The following is a 19,029-nucleotide window of genomic DNA, read 5'->3' on the forward strand; positions in this document are numbered from 1 at the left end:
ATATGATCAAAAAAAATGAAAAAGCTTACAGCACCTGGTATTCCCAGGCGGTCTCCCATCCAAGTACTAACCAGTCCCGACCCTGCTTAGCTTCCGAGATCAGACGAGATCGGGCGTGTTCAGGGTGGTATGGCCGTAAGCCATTATTGTGTGCAGACAGGGGCCTTTTAAACATGTCATGCCCTTGATTCTGCCTGAATTTTTGGACATGTGAATATGTCTCTATATGATAAAAAAAAAACATATGATCAAAAAAATGAAAAAGCTTACAGCACATGGTATTCCCAGGCGGTCTCCCATCCAAGTACTAACCAGGCCCGACCCTGCTTAGTTTCTGAGATCAGACAAGATCGGGCGTGTTCAGGGTGGTATGGCCGTAAGCCATTATTGTGTGCAGACAGGGGCCTTTTAAAGATGTCATGCCCTTGATTCTGGCTGAATTTTTGGACATTTGAATATGTCTCTATATGATAAAAAAAACATATGATCAAAAAAAATGAAAAAGCTTACAGCACCTGGTATTCCCAGGCGGTCTCCCATCCAAGTACTAACCAGGCCCGACCCTGCTTAGCTTCCGAGATCAGACGAGATCGGGCGTGTTCAGGGTGGTATGGCCGTAAGCCATTATTGTATGCAGAAAGGGGCCTTTTAAAGATGTCATGCCCTTGATTCTGGCTGAATTTTTGGACATGTGAATATGTCTCTATATGATAAAAAAAAAAACATATGATCAAAAAAATGAAAAAACTTACAGCACCTGGTATTCCCAGGCGGTCTCCCATCCAAGTACTAACCAGGCCCGACCCTGCTTAGCTTCCGAGATCAGACGAGATCGGGCGTGTTCAGGGTGGTATGGCCGTAAGCCATTATTGTGTGCAGACAGGGGCCTTTTAAACATGTCATGCCCTTGATTCTGCCTGAATTTTTGGACATGTGAATATGTCTCTATATGATAAAAAAAAAACATATGATCAAAAAAAATGAAAGAGCTTACAGCACCTGGTATTCCCAGGCGGTCTCCCATCCAAGTAATAACCAGGCCCGACTCTGCTTAGCTTCCAATATCGGACGAGTTCAGGGTGGTATGGCCGTAAGCCATTATTGTGTGCAGACAGGGGCCATTTAAACATGTCATGCCCTTGATTCTGCCTGAATTTTTGGACATGTGAATATGTCTCTCTATGATAAAAAAAAAAAAACATATGATCAAAAAAATGAAAAAGCTTACAGCACATGGTATTCCCAGGCGGTCTCCCATCCAAGTACTAACCAGGCCCGACCCTGCTTAGTTTCTGAGATCAGACAAGATCGGGCGTGTTCAGGGTGGTATGGCCGTAAGCCATTATTGTGTGCAGACAGGGGCCTTTTAAACATGTCATGCCCTTGATTCTGCCTGAATTTTTGTACATGTGATTATGTCTCCATATGATAAAAAAAAAAACATATGATCAAAAAAATGAAAAAGCTTACAGCACCTGGTATTCCCAGGCGGTCTCCCATCCAAGTACTAACCAGACCCGACACTGCTTAGCTTCCGAGATCGGACAAGTTCAGGGTGGTATGGCCTTAAGCCATTATTGTGTGCAGAAAGGGGCCTTTTAAAGATGTCATTCCCTTGATTCTGGCTGAATTTTTGGACATGTGAATATGTCTCCATATGATAAAAAAAAAACATATGATCAAAAAAATGAAAAAGCTTGCAGCACCTGGTATTCCCAGGCGGTCTCCCATCCAAGTCCTAACCAGGCCCCACCATGCTTACCTTCCGAGATCGGACGAGTTCAGGGTTGTATGGCTGTAAGCCATTATTGTGTGCAGAAAGGGGCCTTTTAAAGATGTCATGCCCTTGATTCTGGCTGAATTTTTGGACATGTGAATATGTCTCTATATGATAAAAAAAAAACATATGATCAAAAAAAATGAAAAAGCTTACAGCACCTGGTATTCCCAGGCGGTCTCCCATCCAAGTAATAACCAGGCCCGACTCTGCTTAGCTTCCAATATCGGACGAGTTCAGGGTGGTATGGCCGTAAGCCATTATTGTGTGCAGACAGGGGCCATTTAAACATGTCATGCCCTTGATTCTGGCTGAATTTTTGGACATGTGAATATGTCTCTCTATGATAAAAAAAAAACATATGATCAAAAAAATGAAAAAGCTTACAGCACCTGGTATTCCCAGGCGGTCTCCCATCCAAGTACTAACCAGGCCCGACCCTGCTTAGTTTCTGAGATCAGACAAGATCGGGCGTGTTCAGGGTGGTATGGCCGTAAGCCATTATTGTGTGCAGACAGGGGCCTTTTAAACATGTCATGCCCTTGATTCTGCCTGAATTTTTGGACATGTGAATATGTCTCTATATGATAAAAAAAAAAAACATATGATCAAAAAAATGAAAAAGCTTACAGCACATGGTATTCCCAGGTGGTCTCCCATCCAAGTAATAACCAGGCCCGACCCTGCTTAGTTTCCAAGATCGGACGAGATCGGGCTTGTTCAGGGTGGTATGGCCGTAAGCCATTATTGTGTGCAGAAAGGGGCCGTTTAAAGATGTCATGCCCTTGATTCTGGCTGAATTTTTGTACATGTGAATATGTCTCCATATGATAAAAAAAAAAACATATGATCAAAAAAATGAAAAAGCTTACAGCACCTGGTATTCCCAGGTGGTCTCACATCCAAATACTAACCAGGCACGACCCTGCTTAGCTTCCAAGATTGGACAAGATCGGGCGTGTTCAGGGTGGTATGGCCGTAAGCCATTATTGTGTGCAGACAGGGGCCTTTTAAAGATGTCATGCCCTTGATTCTGGCTGAATTTTTGGACATGTGAATATGTCTCTATATGATAAAAAAAAACATATGATCAAAAAAATGAAACAGCATCTGGTATTCCACAGGCGGTCACCCATCCAAGTACTAACCAGGTCCGACCCTGCATAGCTTCCGAGATCGGACGAGATCGGGCGTGTTTTTTTTAATTTTTTTATCTTTTATTATCAAAATTACAAAAACATTTATAATTCTTTCACATCATTTACAACAAATGCTATTAAAATACATACACCCTCTAAATTAAACCTCCCCTCTGACGCAAACGGCACCCTAAAAACAATAAAAACATAGCATCAGAAAAAAAACTCAAACCACCCCTGATACCCCCAACTCATGACAACTCTTCTGAGTCCCTCCCCCAAAGCAAACATCCCTCTGAAAACAAACCACAAAAACATACAAAAACCCCACAGTATTCTCAAAAAACCACTGAGAAAAAAAAAACCCCAAATCAAATCACCCATTTTCCCCATGACCAAAAAAGAAGCCCTCGTACCAAAAAAAACAAAAACAAAATAATTTAGACATCCCACATAATTCCCTCCTCGTTTACTCTACACACATTCGCACCTTCCACAAACATTCTCACAAACTCACTCTCATTCGCTATGTACAGCAATTTAAGATGTGCTTGCCATTCATTCACAAACATTCTCCACACATTCATTTCCTTACTTTCATACAGTGCATATTTCCTCCTGTTAAAAACCGCTTTTCTTGCAAAAGCTAAAATTATATTCATTACATTGTGATTTTTTTGTTTTGTTCCCACCCCCAACAACACCGACAATTCCCACCCCCTTTCATTCCAACACTCATTCTTACTGCATTTCCCCAACATTTCTCTTATTTTTCCCCAAAAATAAACCAATTCCCCACACGTTCATACCTCTCCTTATGGATCTGATGCAGGACGATGCAGGTGAAGATCCTCCTGTGCCTCAGTTTGAAATCTAGGTCAAATATTGCATGTGGTGTATGCGGAATGTTAATGTTCTTCCATATCATGTTGCTTGTTATGTCCGGGTATGTGTCTGTCCATTTTACTTCGGATGTGGGTTTCTGTATTCTATGTGTGATTGCGCATCTATACCAAATTTTTGTAGTGACATCTATAATGTTGTGTTTCTTCTCCCCTAGGCACAGGGAGATCCCCCCCACATCGTCCCGCATCACTCCCTCCTTCTCTTTGATTAATTTTTCCCATTCGCTCGACAAAGACAATTTTACATTTGCAAACACTCCCTCAATCACATCCTTTCTGCACACACACCCTTTATTTTTTAAACCCCTCACCACCATTTGTAAATCAAAATCCCCCCCACAGTTCAGTAAATCCCTTATTCTAATATATCCCGCTTTCGACATAGCTTCACACTTAATTACCCTCTCCCCATTTTTAAAATACGGGCTCGAGAGGAAGGGCAGTCGTAGCACTGACCCTCTCGTTCCGCACTCTGGTACAGTCCAGGATGAAACCTGATACCACGCACTGAGTACTTCCTGGAAAAACCGTGGCAAGTGTTTAAATGAATCTGGGTTATTGATCTGGTACAGGTTGTCCTCGTTGTAGAGTCCAAAACTGCACAGATATTGTTTGAAGTGATTTTTCCAAACTACGTTCCGGTTCTGGTCCATAAATTTGCCTATCAATTTGACTCTTAGTGCTACTTTTTTTGTAAGTAAATCAATCAAAGCTAGCCCCCCCTGATCTTTAGCCCCTATTATTGTTTTGTGAGCTATACTCGCTGCTTTGTTTTTCCAAATAAAGTCCCTAATGGTCTTTGAAATCTCCTTAAAGGCCCAGTCCGGAAGCGTACAAGTACTCAGCGCATGATTCACTTTGGACAACACGAGAGCATTTGTTACGGCTACCCTTCCTCTCAACAATAGACCCCTCGCTTTCCACAAATTCAATGTTTTTTTTAATTTTACCCACCACCTCTTTCCATGTTACATCATCACATTCATTCTCATTTTTCCCCATATTCACTCCCAACACTTTTCTTCTCTCACACACCGTTTTAAATCCCCACTTATTAACTAGATTGGATTCCTTACCTAGTAACATAATTTCTGACTTATTTTCATTTACTTTTGCCCCAGATGCTCTTTCATAAGTTTGTACATGTTTTAATATCAATTCTATATCCTCCTCTCCTTTTACCATTATATTCACGTCATCTGCATACTGTATTATTTTTACGTTTTCCTTACCTATACCTTTTATGTTTACGTCTTCCGATATCAGTGCTGCCAGCGGCTCTGCTACCAAGCTGTACAACAGCGCTGACATCGGACATCCTTGTCTCACTGACCTTGATATTTTAAAAGAATCAGTTAGTTCCCCGTTACATTTTATCTTGCTTTCCGCTCCTGTATACAACATATTTATCCATTCTCTCATTCTCTCCCCGAATCCAAACTTCTCTAACACCTTCCCCATGAACCCGTGATCTACTCTGTCAAAAGCTTTATTTAAATCAATCCCTAGCCATATTCCCCCCTCCCCTTCCATATCCCTGACCGTCTGTTTTATTGAAATGATTGAGTCTGCTATGTCTCTGTTTGGTATACTGTATGATTGTGTTTGTTCTATGATTGTTCCTATTACCTCCCTGATTCTATTGGCTATTGTTTTCGCTATGATTTTGTAGTCTGTGTTGAGTAGGCTGATTGGTCTGTAGTTGTCCAGATTTTTATTGTCCCCCTTGTTTTTGTAAAAAATAGTAACCACCCCTTCCCCTAAACTTTTTGGTATATGTTTCACTTTTTCCATATATTTACTCAATTTGTTCACCAAGGGCACCAGCTGCTCTTTGAAAGCTTGGTAGAATTCCGCAGTTAGGCCATCGCTCCCAGGACTTTTGTTTTTGTTTAACCCCTCTAAAGCACTTCTGATTTCTCCCTCTGTAAACTCACAATCACACCACATTTTATCGTCCTCGCTTAGTTTTTTCTTTAAGGCAACCAAAGCTCTGTTCACACTCACGCTATCACACTCCTGTCTCGAAAACAGGCTTTCATAATAGCCCTTTACTATTTCTAAAATTCCCTTTTTATCTGTCACACTTTTACCTGCTTCATTTAATAATTTGTTTATTTCTGTTCTTTTTTGTTTTTGTTTTTCCAGACCTAAAAAAAAGGCTGTACTCCTCTCCCCCTCATACATATATTGTATTTTACTCCTGATGGCTGCACCCCTACTCTTTTTAAGTTCAATCACTCCCAACTGTTCTTTTAAATGTATGTATTTTTCGACACCTACATTATCTACACTGTCAAGCGATGTTATTTCCTCACTTAGTTGTTTTCTCAAATTCTCTTCCTTTCTATTTTCTCTCCACTTTTTCTCTTTACTATAATTGATACACTTTTTTTTAATTCTGACTTTTACACTATCCCACCACACATTCATATCTTCACTCTCATTCCACTCATATCCCACATCATTCAACAATCTTTCCATACTTTTCACAAACATTCCATCATCCAGCAAGCTTGCATTAAAGCACCATATCCCTCCTTTACGTACATTCGTTTCTTTTCTAAACGTGATTTCTATTCCAGCGTGATCGCTCCACATATTAGTTTTATATTCAACTTCTTTAATCCACCTCACTACCTCGCATGTCACCAAAGCATAATCTATTCTAGATTGTTTTAATCTATTTAGTACAATTTGTCTCCTGGAGAACACCCTCTCCCATGGATGTAGCAATCTCCAAATATCAATGCATTGTTTCGTTATCATTATATCTTTAAGTGTCCCCCTGCTCACATCCCCCTTAAACACATTATTTTTTGACACATCGGTGGGTGTCATCGCCACATTAAAGTCACCGATTATTATACAATTCCTTTCCCACCATTTGCTTATTGCAATGAAGAACGTTTTCCTTTCTTTTTCTCCATTCGGTGCATATATATTTATGATTCTTATATTTTTCGTTTCATACACACAGTCTATTACTATTATTCTTCCTTCTTTGTCTCCATAAACCAAATTTACCCCTGTTACCCGACCCGTTTTGACTAAAACCGCCACTCCTCTCGCCCTCGACGTGCCATTGGAGCAGAAAATATGGCCCACAAAGTCTTTTTTTATGTCTTCCACCAGGGAATCATCCCACCTGGTCTCCTGCAGGCACAAAACGTCATTCTGCAAGGAAAGAATCGAATGTCTTTTTTCTTTGTTCCTTAGTCCATTCACGTTAATCGAAAATAAATTAAAGGCCATTATCATAAAAATAAAAACAAAAAAAACGGATTTACAGGGGTTATTGTCAGTCATTATTTGTCCTTACATTTCAATTTTTTCACCAACTTTTTTCGTTGTCCAAGACTTAGTCTTTTTTGCGCACTCGCCAGTTCACCCACATCCATTTCGCTGTCCGTTTCATTGGGACTGGTGCTTTTACCCGTATTATTTAGCGTGATTTTTCTCCCTCCCGCCTGTCCAACACCACTCTCAGGCATCTCCCTCCCCTCTGTGCTCATGCTTACCCCCGGGTCTTCTGCCACGTCCCTTCCGTCTCCTTTTTTCCCTCTCTCGCTCGTTTTTCGCTGCTTCTGCTGTCCTCCCTCTCCAGCCAGCTCCGGCGTCTCCAGCTCGCACTCTGACGCCCGTTCTCCTCCGCTCTCTCTGCTCTGCTCCATTTCTCCGTCACTGTTCTCGTCTTCTCTGATCTCCTTCCTGCTTGCTCCGATCACCTCCTTCTCCTCCGCCTCCTCCTCGTACACCTCCTCCGCCTCGTCTTCATCCTTGTACACCTCCTCCACCTCGTTCTTGCTCTCCTCTCCGTTCTCACACTCACATTCATTTTCTCTTTTTTTACAGTTTATGCATTTTGTGCTGTTTGCGCTGCACTCTCGCGCAAAGTGTCCCTGCACCCCACAGTTGTGGCACATAAATTCTGGACACTCTCTCAGGATGTGTCCCGGCTGGATGCACATCCTGCACACTTTTTGTTGTCTATCATGTATTACTCTAAAGTATTCGTTCCCCATCACAGTGTTAAACTTTGTGGTGTAAGGGAGTGACTATACCTGGTCATTAAATCTGACCCGGACAAACCTCGTTCCGTCAGCTATCATTGTTCCCGGCCACATTCTGCGTTTTATTGGTGATGTCGGTTTCACTCCCCATCCCGTCAGCTTCCAAACTATTTCTTCATCTGTGATATACGCTGGCAGGTTTAAAAAAGACACCACCAGCTCATCATTATTTAGTTCTCTCGCCACGACTCTGGTCTCTCCGATCTTAAATCCATCCAGCAGCCTTTCCTTTCCTTTAATGTTGCTCACCGTCACCTCCAGTTTTTCAGGTCCCAGGGTTCTGCACGCCAGCAGGCCCCCACAGATCATTTTTATGTTGCTCATGACGTAATTTAGAGGAACTTTGTCTCCCACCATTTCAATGTTTAGTGTTAGTTTTCTCTCAAAAGACACTTTTGCTTCCTCTTTTTCTGCTCTCTCGCCACCTCTCCCATTCTCTGCATGCGGAGCAATCAGCCCGCCGCTCCTCTCTCTTCCTCTCTCTCCGTCATCCATTCCGTTCCCTGTTTCATTTGCCGTTTTCATCCGTCCTTTTTGTCCGTCGTTCTTCTCGTTGTCGTTTAATCCATTCCTTTGTTTCAGTGCCATGTTTGTTTGTTCACGTTGTTGTCCGTTCTCTTTTCCTTTTTCCATCTCTCCAGTCCGTGGTCCTGTCATCTTTGTGATCCGTCCGTGTGAGTTTGCTCGCGACATACGAGCAAACATTCACAAAAAACAAAAATTCTTCACAAAATTGTGGAAAAAAAAACAGGAAAAAAAGGTGAAAAGAAAAACGATCCCCCTAACAGTCAGTGACTGCTGGGGGACATTCACTCACAATCTGAGGTATTTAAATAAATCCAAAGCGCATCCAAAAAACAAACAAATTAGTCCAGCTGTCCTGCTCAGTACTGACACGTCAGCTCTCCTTCAGCACCACACAAACTCTGACAGCAAAAGGGGCGTGTTCAGGGTGGTATGGCCGTAAGCCATTATTGTATGCAGAAAGGGGCCTTTTAAAGATGTCATGCCATTGATTCTGGCTGAATTTTTGGACATGTGAATATGTCTCTATATGATAAAAAAAACATATGATCAAAAAAAATTAAAAAGCTTACAGCACCTGGTATTCCCAGGCGGTCTCCCATCCAAGTACTAACCAGGCCCGACCCTGCTTAGCTTCCGAGATCGGACGAGATCGGGCGTGTTAAGGGTGGTATGGCCGTAAGCCATTATTGTGTGCAGAAAGGGGCCTTTTAAAGATGTCATGCCCTTGATTCTGGCTGAATTTTTGGACATGTGAATATGTCTCTATATGATAAAAAAAAACATATGATCAAACAAAATGAAAAAGCTTACAGCACCTGGTATTCCCAGGCGGTCTCCCATCCAAGTACTAACCAGGCCCGACCCTGCTTAGCTTCTGAGATCGGACGAGATTGGGCGTGTTCAGGGTGGTACGGCCGTAAGCCATTATTGTGTGCAGAAAGGGGCCTTTTAAAGATGTCATGCCCTTGATTCTGGCTGAATTTTTGGACATGTGAATATGTCTCTATATGATAAAAAAAAACATATGATCAAAAAAATGAAAAAGCTTACAGCACCTGGTATTCCCAGGCGGTCTCCCATCTAAGTACTAACCAGGCCCGACCCTGCATAGCTTCCGAGATCGGACGAGATCGGGTGTGTTCAGGGTGGTATGGCCGTAAGCCATTATTGTGTGCAGAAAGGGGCCTTTTAAAGATGTCATGCCCTTGATTCTGGCTAAATTTTTGGACATGTGAATATGTCTCTATATGATAAAAAAAAAACATATGATCAAAAAAATGAAAAAGCTTACAGCGTCTGGTATTCCCAGGCGGTCTCCCATCCAAGTACTAACCAGGCACGACCCTACTTAGTTTCCGAGATCGGACGAGATCGGGCGTGTTAAGGGTGGTATGGCCGTAAGCTGTTATTGTGTGCAGAAAGGGGCCTTTTAAAGATGTCATGCCCTTGATTCTGGCTGAATTTTTGGACATGTGAATATGTCTCTATATGATAAAAAAAAAACATATGATCAAAAAAATGAAAAAGCTTACAGCACCTGGTATTCCCAGGCGGTCTCCCATCCAACTACTAACCAGGCCCGACCCTGCTTTGCTTCTGAGATCGGACGAGTTCAGGGTGGTATGGACGTAAGGCATTATTGTGTGCAGAAAGGGGCCTTTTAAAGATATCATGCCCTTGATTCTGGCTGAATTTTTGGACATGTGAATATGTCTCTATATGATCAAAAAAAAACATATGATCAAAAAAATGAAAAAGCTTACAGCACCTGGTATTCCCAGGCGGTCTCCCATCCAAGTACTAACCAGATCCGACCCTGCTTAGCTTCCGAGATCGGACGAGATCAGGCGTGTTCAGGGTGGTATGGCCGTAAGCCATTATTTTGAGCAGACAGGGGCCTTTTAAAGATGTCATGCCCTTGATTCTGGCTGAATTTTTGGACATGTGAATATGTCTCTATATGATAAAAAAAAACATGATCAAAAAAATGAAAAATCTTACAGCACCTGGTATTCCCAGGCGGTCTCCCATCCAAGTACTAACCAGGCCCGACCCTGCTTAGCTTCTGAGATTGAACGAGATCGGGCGTATTCAGGGTGGTATGGCTGTAAGCCATTATTGTCTGCAGACAGGGGCCTTTTAAAGATGTCATGCCCTTGATTCTGGCTGAATTTTTGGACATGTGAATATGTCTCTCTATGATAAAAAAAAAACATATGATCAAAAAAATAAAAAAAGCTTACAGCGTCTGGTATTCCCAGGCGGTCTCCCATCCAAGTACTAACCAGGCCCGACCCTGCTTAGCTTCCAAGATTGGACGAATTCAGGGTGGTTTGGCCGTAAGCCATTATTGTGTGCAGAAAGGGGCCTTTTAAAGATGTCATGCCCTTGATTCTGGCTGAATTTTTGGACATGTGAATATGTCTCTATATGATAAAAAAAAAAACATATGATCAAAAAAATGAAACAGCTTACAGCATTTGGTATTCCACAGGCGGTCTCCCATCCAAGTACTAACGAGGCCCGACCCTGCATAGCTTCCGAGATCGGACGAGATCGGGCGTGTTTTTTTTTTTTCATCTTTTATTATCAAAATTACAAAAACATTTATAATTCTTTCACATCATTTACAACAAATGCTATTACAATACATACACCCTCTAAATTAAACCTCCCCTCTGACGCAAACGGCACCCTAAAAACAATAAAAACATAGCATCAGGAAAAAAAACTCAAACCACCCCTGATACCCCCAACTCATGACAACTCTTCTGAGTCCCTCCCCCAAAGCAAACACCCCTCTGAAAACAAACCACAAAAACATACAAAAACCCCACAGTATTCTCAAAAAACCACTGAGAAAAAAAAAACCACCAAATCAAATCACCCATTTTCCCCATGACCAAAAAAGAAGCCCTCGTACCAAAAAAACAAAAACAAAATAATTTAGACATCCCACATAATTCCCTCCTCATTTACTCTACACACATTCGCACCTTCCACAAACATTCTCACAAACTCACTCTCATTCGCTATGTACAACAATTTAAGATGTGCTTTCCATTCATTCACAAACATTCTCCACACATTCATTTTCTTACTTTCATACAGTGCATAATTCCTTCTGTTAAAAACCGCTTTTCTTGCAAAAGCCAAAATTATATTCATTACATTGTGATTTTTTTGTTTTGTTCCCACCCCCAACAACACCGACAATTCCCACCCCCTTTCATTCCAACACTCATTCTTACTGCATTTCCCCAACATTTCTCTTATTTTTCCCCAAAAATAAACCAATTCCCCACACGTAACAAACAAATGTATTAAATCCTCATCCGTACTTTCACATACACAACACTTTCTTTCATACCTCTCCTTATGGATCTGATGCAGGACGATGCAGGTAAAGATCCTCCTGTGCCTCAGTTTGAAATCTAGGTCAAATATTGCATGTGGTGTATGCGGAATGTTAATGTTCTTCCATATCATGTTGCTTGTTATGTCCGGGTATGTGTCTGTCCATTTTACTTCGGATGTGGGTTTCTGTATTCTATGTGTGATTGCGCACCTATACCAAATTTTTGTAGTGACATCTGTAATGTTGTGTTTCTTCTCCCCTAGGCACAGGGAGATCCCCCCCACATCGTCCTGCATCACTCCCTCCTTCTCTTTGATTAATTTTTCCCATTCGCTCGACAAAGACAATTTTACATTTGCAAACACTCTCTCAATCACATCCTTTCTGCACACACACCCTTTATTTTTTAAACCCCTCACCACCATTTGTAAATCAAAATCCCCCCCACAGTTCAGTAAATCCCTTATTCTAATATATCCCGCTTTCGACATAGCTTCACACTTAATTACCCTCTCCCCATTTTTAAAATACGGGCTCGAGAGGAAGGGCAGTCGTAGCACTGACCCTCTCGTTCCGCACTCTGGTACAGTCCAGGATGAAACCTTATACCACGCACTGAGTACTTCCTGGAAAAACCGTGGCAAGTGTTTAAATGAATCCGGGTTATTGATCTGGTACAGGTTGTCCTCGTTGTAGAGTCCAAAACTGCACAGATATTGTTTGAAGTGGTTTTTCCAAACTACGTTCCGGTTCTGGTCCATAAATTTGCCTATCAATTTGACTCTTAGTGCTACTTTTTTTGTAAGTAAATCAATCAAAGCTAGCCCCCCCTGATCTTTAGCCCCTATTATTGTTTTGTGAGCTATACTCGCTGCTTTGTTTTTCCAAATAAAGTCCCTAATGGTCTTTGAAATCTCCTTAAAGGCCCAGTCCGGAAGCGTACAAGTACTCAGCGCATGATTCACTTTGGACAACACGAGAGCATTTGTTACGGCTACCCTTCCTCTCAACAATAGACCCCTCGCTTTCCACAAATTCAATGTTTTTTTAATTTTACCCACCACCTCTTTCCATGTTACATCATCACATTCATTCTCATTTTTCCCCATATTCACTCCCAACACTTTTCTTCTCTCACACACCGTTTTAAATCCCCACTTATTAACTAGATTGGATTCCTTACCTAGTAACATAATTTCTGACTTATTTTCATTTACTTTTGCCCCAGATGCTCTTTCATAAGTTTGTACATGTTTTAATATCAATTCTATATCCTCCTCTCCTTTTACCATTATATTCACGTCATCTGCATACTGTATTATTTTTACGTTTTCCTTACCTATACCTTTTATGTTTACGTCTTCCGATATCAGTGCTGCCAGCGGCTCTGCTACCAAGCTGTACAACAGCGCTGACATCGGACATCCTTGTCTCACTGACCTTGATATTTTAAAAGAATCAGTTAGTTCCCCGTTACATTTTATCTTGCTTTCCGCTCCTGTATACAACATATTTATCCATTCTCTCATTCTCTCCCCGAATCCAAACTTCTCTAACACCTTCCCCATGAACCCGTGATCTACTCTGTCAAAAGCTTTATTTAAATCAATCCCTAGCCATATTCCCCCCTCCCCTTCCATATCCCTGACCGTCTGTTTTATTGAAATGATTGAGTCTGCTATGTCTCTGTTTGGTATACTGTATGATTGTGTTTGTTCTATGATTGTTCCTATTACCTCCCTGATTCTATTGGCTATTGTTTTCGCTATGATTTTGTAGTCTGTGTTGAGTAGGCTGATTGGTCTGTAGTTGTCCAGATTTTTATTGTCCCCCTTGTTTTTGTAAAAAATAGTAACCACCCCTTCCCCTAAACTTTTTGGTATATGTTTCACTTTTTCCATATATTTACTCAATTTGTTCACCAAGGGCACCAGCTGCTCTTTGAAAGCTTGGTAGAATTCCGCAGTTAGGCCATCGCTCCCAGGACTTTTGTTTTTGTTTAACCCCTCTAAAGCACTTCTGATTTCTCCCTCTGTAAACTCACAATCACACCACATTTTATCGTCCTCGCTTAGTTTTTTCTTTAAGGCACCCAAAGCTCTGTTCACACTCACGCTATCACACTCCTGTCTCGAAAACAGGCTTTCATAATAGCCCTTTACTATTTCTAAAATTCCCTTTTTATCTGTCACACTTTTACCTGCTTCATTTAATAATTCGTTTATTTCTGTTCTTTTTTGTTTTTGTTTTTCCAGACCTAAAAAAAAGGCTGTACTCCTCTCCCCCTCATACATATATTGTATTTTACTCCTAATGGCTGCACCCCTACTCTTTTTAAGTTCAATCACTCCCAACTGTTCTTTTAAATGTATGTATTTTTCGACATCTACATTATCTACACTGTCAAGCGATGCTATTTCCTCACTTAGTTGTTTTCTCAAATTCTCTTCCTTTCTATTTTCTCTCCACTTTTTCTCTTTACTATAATTGATACACTTTTTTTTAATTCTGACTTTTACACTATCCCACCACACATTCATATCTTCACTCTCATTCCACTCATATCCCACCTCATTCAACAATCTTTCCATACTTTTCACAAACATTCCATCATCCAGCAAGCTTGCATTAAAGCACCATATCCCTCCTTTACGTACATTCGTTTCTTTTCTAAACGTGATTTCTATTCCAGCGTGATCGCTCCACATATTAGTTTTATATTCAACTTCTTTAATCCACCTCACTACCTCGCATGTCACCAAAGCATAATCTATTCTAGATTGTTTTAATCTATTCAGTACAATTTGTCTCCTGGAGAACACCCTCTCCCATGGATGTAGCAGTCTCCAAATATCAATGCATTGTTTCGTTATCATTATATCTTTAAGTGTCCCCCTGCTCACATCCCCCTTAAACACATTATTTTTTGACACATCGGTGGGTGTCATCGCCACATTAAAGTCACCGATTATTATACAATTCCTTTCCCACCATTTGCTTATTGCAATGAAGAATGTTTTCCTTTCTTTTTCTCCATTCGGTGCATATATATTTATGATTCTTATATTTTTCGTTTCATACACACAGTCTATTACTATTATTCTTCCTTCTTTGTCTCCATAAACCAAATTTACCCCTGTTACCCGACCCGTTTTGACTAAAACCGCCACTCCTCTCGCCCTCGACGTGCCATTGGAGCAGAAAATATGGCCCACAAAGTCTTTTTTTATGTCTTCCACCAGGGAATCATCCCACCTGGTCTCCTGCAGGCACAAAACGTCATTCTGCAAGGAAAGAATCGCATGTCTTTTTTCTTTGTTCCTTAGTCCATTCACGTTTATCGAAAATAAATTAAAGGCCATTATCATAAAAATAAAAACAAAAAAAACGGATTTACAGGGGTTATTGTCAGTCATTATTTGTCCTTACATTTCAATTTTTTCACCAACTTTTTTCGTTGTCCAAGACTTAGTCTTTTTTGCGCACTCGCCAGTTCACTCACATCCATTTCGCTGTCCGTTTCATTGGGACTGGTGCTTTTACCCGTATTATTTAGCGTGATTTTTCTCCCTCCCGCCTGTCCAACACCACTCTCAGGCATCTCCCTCCCCTCTGTGCTCATGCTTACCCCCGGGTCTTCTGCCACGTCCCTTCCGTCTCCTTTTTTCCCTCTCTCGCTCGTTTTTCGCTGCTTCTGCTGTCCTCCCTCTCCAGCCAGCTCCGGCGTCTCCAGCTCGCACTCTGACGCCCGTTCTCCTCCGCTCTCTCCGCTCTGCTCCATTTCTCCGTCACTGTTCTCGTCTTCTCTGATCTCCTTCCTGCTTGCTCCGATCACCTCCTTCTCCTCCGCCTCCTCCTCGTACACCTCCTCCGCCTCGTCTTCATCCTCGTACACCTCCTCCACCTCGTTCTTGCTTTCCTCTCCGTTCTCACACTCACATTCATTTTCTCTTTTTTTACAGTTTGTGCATTTTGTGCTGTTCGCGCTGCACTCTCGCACAAAGTGTCCCTGCACCCCACAGTTGTGGCACATAAATTCTGGACACTCTCTCAGGATGTGTCCCGGCTGGATGCACATCCTGCACACTTTTTGTTGTCTATCATGTATTACTCTAAAGTATTCGTTCCCCATCACAGTGTTAAACTTTGTGGAGTAAGGGAGTGACTGTACCTGGTCATTAAATCTGACCCGGACAAACCTCGTTCCGTCAGCTATCATTGTTCCAGGCCACATTCTGCGTTTTATTGGTGATGTCGGTTTCACTCCCCATCCCTTCAGCTTCCAAACTATTTCTTCATCTGTGATATACGCTGGCAGGTTTAAAAAAGACACCACCAGCTCATCATTATTTAGTTCTCTCGCCACGACTCTGGTCTCTCCGATTTTAAATCCATCCAGCAGCCTTTCCTTTCCTTTAATGTTGCTCACCATCACCTCCAGTTTTTCAGGTCCCAGGGTTCTGCACGCCAGCAGGCCCCCACAGATCATTTTTATGTTGCTCATGACGTGATTTAGAGGAACTTTGTCTCCCACCATTTCAATGTTTAGTGTTAGTTTTCTCTCAAAAGACACTTTTGCTTCCTCTTTTTCTGCTCTCTCGCCACCTCTCCCATTCTCTGCATGCGGAGCAATCAGCCCGCCGCTCCTCTCTCTTCCTCTCTCTCCGTCATCCATTCCGTTCCCTGTTTCATTTGCCGTTTTCATCCGTCCTTTTTGTCCGTCGTTCTTCTCGTTGTCGTTTAATCCATTCCTTTGTTTCAGTGCCATGTTTGTTTGTTCACGTTGTTGTCCGTTCTCTTTTCCTTTTTCCATCTCTCCAGTCCGTGGTCCTGTCATCTTTGTGATCCGTCCGTGTGAGTTTGCTCGCGACATACGAGCAAACATTCACAAAAAACAAAAATTCTTCACAAAATTGTGGAAAAAAAACAGGAAAAAAAGGTGAAAAGAAAAACGATCCCCCTAACAGTCAGTGACTGCTGGGGGACATTCACTCACAATCTGAGGTATTTAAATAAATCCAAAGCGCATCCAAAAAACAAACAAATTAGTCCAGCTGTCCTGCTCAGTACTGACACGTCAGCTCTCCTTCAGCACCACACAAACTCTGACAACAAAAGGGGCGTGTTCAGGGTGGTATGGCCGTAAGCCATTATTGTGTGCAGAGAGGTGCCTTTTAAAGATGTCATGCCCTTGATTCTGGCTGAATTTTTGGACATGTGAATATGTCTCTATATGATAAAAAAAACATATGATCAAAAAAAATGAAAAAGCTTACAGCACCTGGTATTCCCAGGCGGTCTCCCATCCAAGTACTAACCAGGCCCGACCCTGCTTAGCTTCTGAGATCGGACGAGATCGGGCGTGTTCAGGGTGGTATGGCCGTAAGCCATTATTGTGTGCAAAAAGGGGCCTTTTAAAGATGTCATGCCCTTGATTCTGGCTGAATTTTTGGACATGTGAATATGTCTCTATATGATAAAAAAAAAACATATGATCAAAAAAATGAAAAAGCTTACAGCACCTGGTATTCCCAGGCGGTCTCCCATCCAAGTACTAACCAGGCCCTACCCTGCTTAGCTTCCGAGATCGGACGAGATCAGGCGTGTTCAGGTTTGTATGGCCATAAGCCATTATTGTGTGCAGACAGGGGCCTTTTAAAGATGTCATGCCCTTGATTCTGGCTGAATTTTTGGACATGTGAATATGTCTCTCTATGATAAAAAAAAACATATGATCAAAAAAATGAAAAAGCTTACAGCACCTGGTATTCCTAGGCGGTCTCCCATCCAAGTATTAACCAGGCCCGACCCTGCTTAGTTTCCGAGATCGGACGAGATTGGACGAGTTCAGGGTGGTATGACCGTAAGCCATTATTGTGTGCAGAAAGGGGCCTTTTAAAGATGTCATGCCCTTGATTCTGGTTGAATTTTTGGACATGTGAATATGTCTCTATATGATAAAAAAAAATCATATGATCAAAAAAAATTAAAAAGCTTACAGCACCTGGTATTCCCAGGCGGTCTCCCATCCAAGTACTAACCAGGCCCGACCCTGCTTAGCTTCTGAGATCGAACGAGATCCAGCGTGTTCAGGGTGGTATGGCCGTAAGCCGTTATTGTGTGCAGACAGGGGCCTTTTAAAGATGTCATGCCCTTGATTCTGGCTGAATTTTTGGACATGTGAATATGTCTCTATATGATAAAAAAAAACATGATCAAAAAAATGAAAAAGCTTACAGCACCTGGTATTCCCAGGCGGTCTCCCATCCAAGTACTAACCAGGCCTTACCCTGCTTAGCTTCTGAGATCGAACGAGATCGGGCGTGTTCAGGGTGGTATGGCAGTAAGCCATTATTGTCTGCAGACAGGGGCCTTTTAAAGATGTCATGCCCTTGATTCTGGCTGAATTTTTGGACATGTGAATATGTCTCTATATGATAAAAAAAAAACATATGATCAAAAAAATAAAAAAAGCTTACAGCGTCTGGTATTCCCAGGCGTTCTCCCATCCAAGTACTAACCAGGCCCGACCCTGCTTAGCTTCCAAGATCGGACGAGTTCAGGTTGGTTTGGCCGTAAGCCATTATTGTGTGCAGAAAGGGGCCTTTTAAAGATGTCATGCCCTTGATTCTGGCTGAATTTTTGGACATGTGAATATGTCTCTATATGATAAAAAAAAAACATTTGATCAAAAAAATGAAACAGCTTACAGCATTTGATATTCCACAGGCGGTCTCCCATCCAAGTACTAACGAGGCCCGACCCTGCATAGCTTCCGAGATCGGACGAGATCGGGCTTGTTCAGGGTGGTATGGCCGTAAGCCATTATTGTGTGCAGAAAGGGGCCTTTTAAAGATGTCATGCCCTTGATTCTGGCTGAATTTTTGGACATGTGAATATGTCTCTCTATGATAAAAAAAAAACAAATGATCAAAAAAATGAAACAGCTTACAGCATCTGGTATTCCACAGGCGGTCTCCCATCCAAGTACTAACCAGGCACGACCCTGCTTAGTTTCCGAGATCGGACGAGATCGGACGAGTTCAGGGTGGTATGACCGTAAGCCATTATTGTGTGCAGAAAGGGGCCTTTTAAAGATGTCATGGCCTTGATTCTGGCTGAATTTTTGGACATGTGAATATGTCTCTCTATGATAAAAAAAAAACACATGATCAAAAAAATGAAACAGCTTACAGCACCTGGTATTCCCAGGCGGTCTCCCATCCAAGTACTAACCAGGCACGAACCT

General features: G+C 41.9%; 16 non-coding genes and 12 pseudogenes across 16 annotated transcripts; all 28 read right to left on the bottom strand.

Moving 5' to 3' along the window:
- Positions 1–22: 22 nt before the first annotated feature.
- LOC132961273 (5S ribosomal RNA) lies at positions 23–141 on the bottom strand. Its single transcript, XR_009667643.1, has one exon. It is a non-coding gene; the product is annotated as a 5S ribosomal RNA (ribosomal RNA).
- Positions 142–263: 122 nt separating this feature from the next.
- On the bottom strand, positions 264–382 carry LOC132960659 (5S ribosomal RNA). Its single transcript, XR_009667430.1, has one exon. It is a non-coding gene; the product is annotated as a 5S ribosomal RNA (ribosomal RNA).
- A 121-nt stretch (positions 383–503) lies between these two features.
- On the bottom strand, positions 504–622 carry LOC132961160 (5S ribosomal RNA). Its single transcript, XR_009667537.1, has one exon. It is a non-coding gene; the product is annotated as a 5S ribosomal RNA (ribosomal RNA).
- Positions 623–745: 123 nt separating this feature from the next.
- Positions 746–864, bottom strand: LOC132960871 (5S ribosomal RNA). The gene has a single exon (XR_009667465.1). It is a non-coding gene; the product is annotated as a 5S ribosomal RNA (ribosomal RNA).
- A 123-nt stretch (positions 865–987) lies between these two features.
- On the bottom strand, positions 988–1,096 carry LOC132960992 (5S ribosomal RNA; annotated as a pseudogene).
- A 125-nt stretch (positions 1,097–1,221) lies between these two features.
- LOC132960660 (5S ribosomal RNA) lies at positions 1,222–1,340 on the bottom strand. Its single transcript, XR_009667431.1, has one exon. It is a non-coding gene; the product is annotated as a 5S ribosomal RNA (ribosomal RNA).
- Positions 1,341–1,463: 123 nt separating this feature from the next.
- LOC132960996 (5S ribosomal RNA) lies at positions 1,464–1,572 on the bottom strand (annotated as a pseudogene).
- A 122-nt stretch (positions 1,573–1,694) lies between these two features.
- LOC132961093 (5S ribosomal RNA) lies at positions 1,695–1,803 on the bottom strand (annotated as a pseudogene).
- A 123-nt stretch (positions 1,804–1,926) lies between these two features.
- On the bottom strand, positions 1,927–2,035 carry LOC132960993 (5S ribosomal RNA; annotated as a pseudogene).
- A 122-nt stretch (positions 2,036–2,157) lies between these two features.
- On the bottom strand, positions 2,158–2,276 carry LOC132961501 (5S ribosomal RNA). Its single transcript, XR_009667864.1, has one exon. It is a non-coding gene; the product is annotated as a 5S ribosomal RNA (ribosomal RNA).
- A 124-nt stretch (positions 2,277–2,400) lies between these two features.
- LOC132960649 (5S ribosomal RNA) lies at positions 2,401–2,519 on the bottom strand. The gene has a single exon (XR_009667422.1). It is a non-coding gene; the product is annotated as a 5S ribosomal RNA (ribosomal RNA).
- Positions 2,520–2,642: 123 nt separating this feature from the next.
- Positions 2,643–2,761, bottom strand: LOC132960830 (5S ribosomal RNA; annotated as a pseudogene).
- A 6,223-nt stretch (positions 2,762–8,984) lies between these two features.
- Positions 8,985–9,103, bottom strand: LOC132960696 (5S ribosomal RNA). The gene has a single exon (XR_009667448.1). It is a non-coding gene; the product is annotated as a 5S ribosomal RNA (ribosomal RNA).
- Positions 9,104–9,225: 122 nt separating this feature from the next.
- LOC132961479 (5S ribosomal RNA) lies at positions 9,226–9,344 on the bottom strand. Its single transcript, XR_009667841.1, has one exon. It is a non-coding gene; the product is annotated as a 5S ribosomal RNA (ribosomal RNA).
- Positions 9,345–9,465: 121 nt separating this feature from the next.
- Positions 9,466–9,584, bottom strand: LOC132961159 (5S ribosomal RNA). The gene has a single exon (XR_009667536.1). It is a non-coding gene; the product is annotated as a 5S ribosomal RNA (ribosomal RNA).
- A 122-nt stretch (positions 9,585–9,706) lies between these two features.
- On the bottom strand, positions 9,707–9,825 carry LOC132960705 (5S ribosomal RNA; annotated as a pseudogene).
- Positions 9,826–9,947: 122 nt separating this feature from the next.
- LOC132961076 (5S ribosomal RNA) lies at positions 9,948–10,056 on the bottom strand (annotated as a pseudogene).
- Positions 10,057–10,178: 122 nt separating this feature from the next.
- LOC132961334 (5S ribosomal RNA) lies at positions 10,179–10,297 on the bottom strand. The gene has a single exon (XR_009667700.1). It is a non-coding gene; the product is annotated as a 5S ribosomal RNA (ribosomal RNA).
- Positions 10,298–10,416: 119 nt separating this feature from the next.
- LOC132961514 (5S ribosomal RNA) lies at positions 10,417–10,535 on the bottom strand. Its single transcript, XR_009667876.1, has one exon. It is a non-coding gene; the product is annotated as a 5S ribosomal RNA (ribosomal RNA).
- Positions 10,536–10,658: 123 nt separating this feature from the next.
- Positions 10,659–10,767, bottom strand: LOC132960956 (5S ribosomal RNA; annotated as a pseudogene).
- Positions 10,768–17,049: 6,282 nt separating this feature from the next.
- On the bottom strand, positions 17,050–17,168 carry LOC132961163 (5S ribosomal RNA). The gene has a single exon (XR_009667540.1). It is a non-coding gene; the product is annotated as a 5S ribosomal RNA (ribosomal RNA).
- Positions 17,169–17,290: 122 nt separating this feature from the next.
- LOC132961495 (5S ribosomal RNA) lies at positions 17,291–17,409 on the bottom strand. Its single transcript, XR_009667857.1, has one exon. It is a non-coding gene; the product is annotated as a 5S ribosomal RNA (ribosomal RNA).
- A 121-nt stretch (positions 17,410–17,530) lies between these two features.
- Positions 17,531–17,649, bottom strand: LOC132960740 (5S ribosomal RNA; annotated as a pseudogene).
- A 123-nt stretch (positions 17,650–17,772) lies between these two features.
- On the bottom strand, positions 17,773–17,891 carry LOC132961321 (5S ribosomal RNA). Its single transcript, XR_009667688.1, has one exon. It is a non-coding gene; the product is annotated as a 5S ribosomal RNA (ribosomal RNA).
- A 119-nt stretch (positions 17,892–18,010) lies between these two features.
- LOC132961476 (5S ribosomal RNA) lies at positions 18,011–18,129 on the bottom strand. Its single transcript, XR_009667838.1, has one exon. It is a non-coding gene; the product is annotated as a 5S ribosomal RNA (ribosomal RNA).
- Positions 18,130–18,483: 354 nt separating this feature from the next.
- Positions 18,484–18,603, bottom strand: LOC132960957 (5S ribosomal RNA; annotated as a pseudogene).
- A 122-nt stretch (positions 18,604–18,725) lies between these two features.
- LOC132960859 (5S ribosomal RNA) lies at positions 18,726–18,845 on the bottom strand (annotated as a pseudogene).
- Positions 18,846–18,967: 122 nt separating this feature from the next.
- Positions 18,968–19,029, bottom strand: part of LOC132960758 (5S ribosomal RNA) — a 119-nt pseudogene continuing 57 nt past the window's right edge.

This window comes from Labrus mixtus, unplaced genomic scaffold (genome assembly GCF_963584025.1).
Source record: "Labrus mixtus unplaced genomic scaffold, fLabMix1.1 SCAFFOLD_30, whole genome shotgun sequence".
Classification (NCBI taxonomy): domain Eukaryota; kingdom Metazoa; phylum Chordata; class Actinopteri; order Labriformes; family Labridae; genus Labrus; species Labrus mixtus.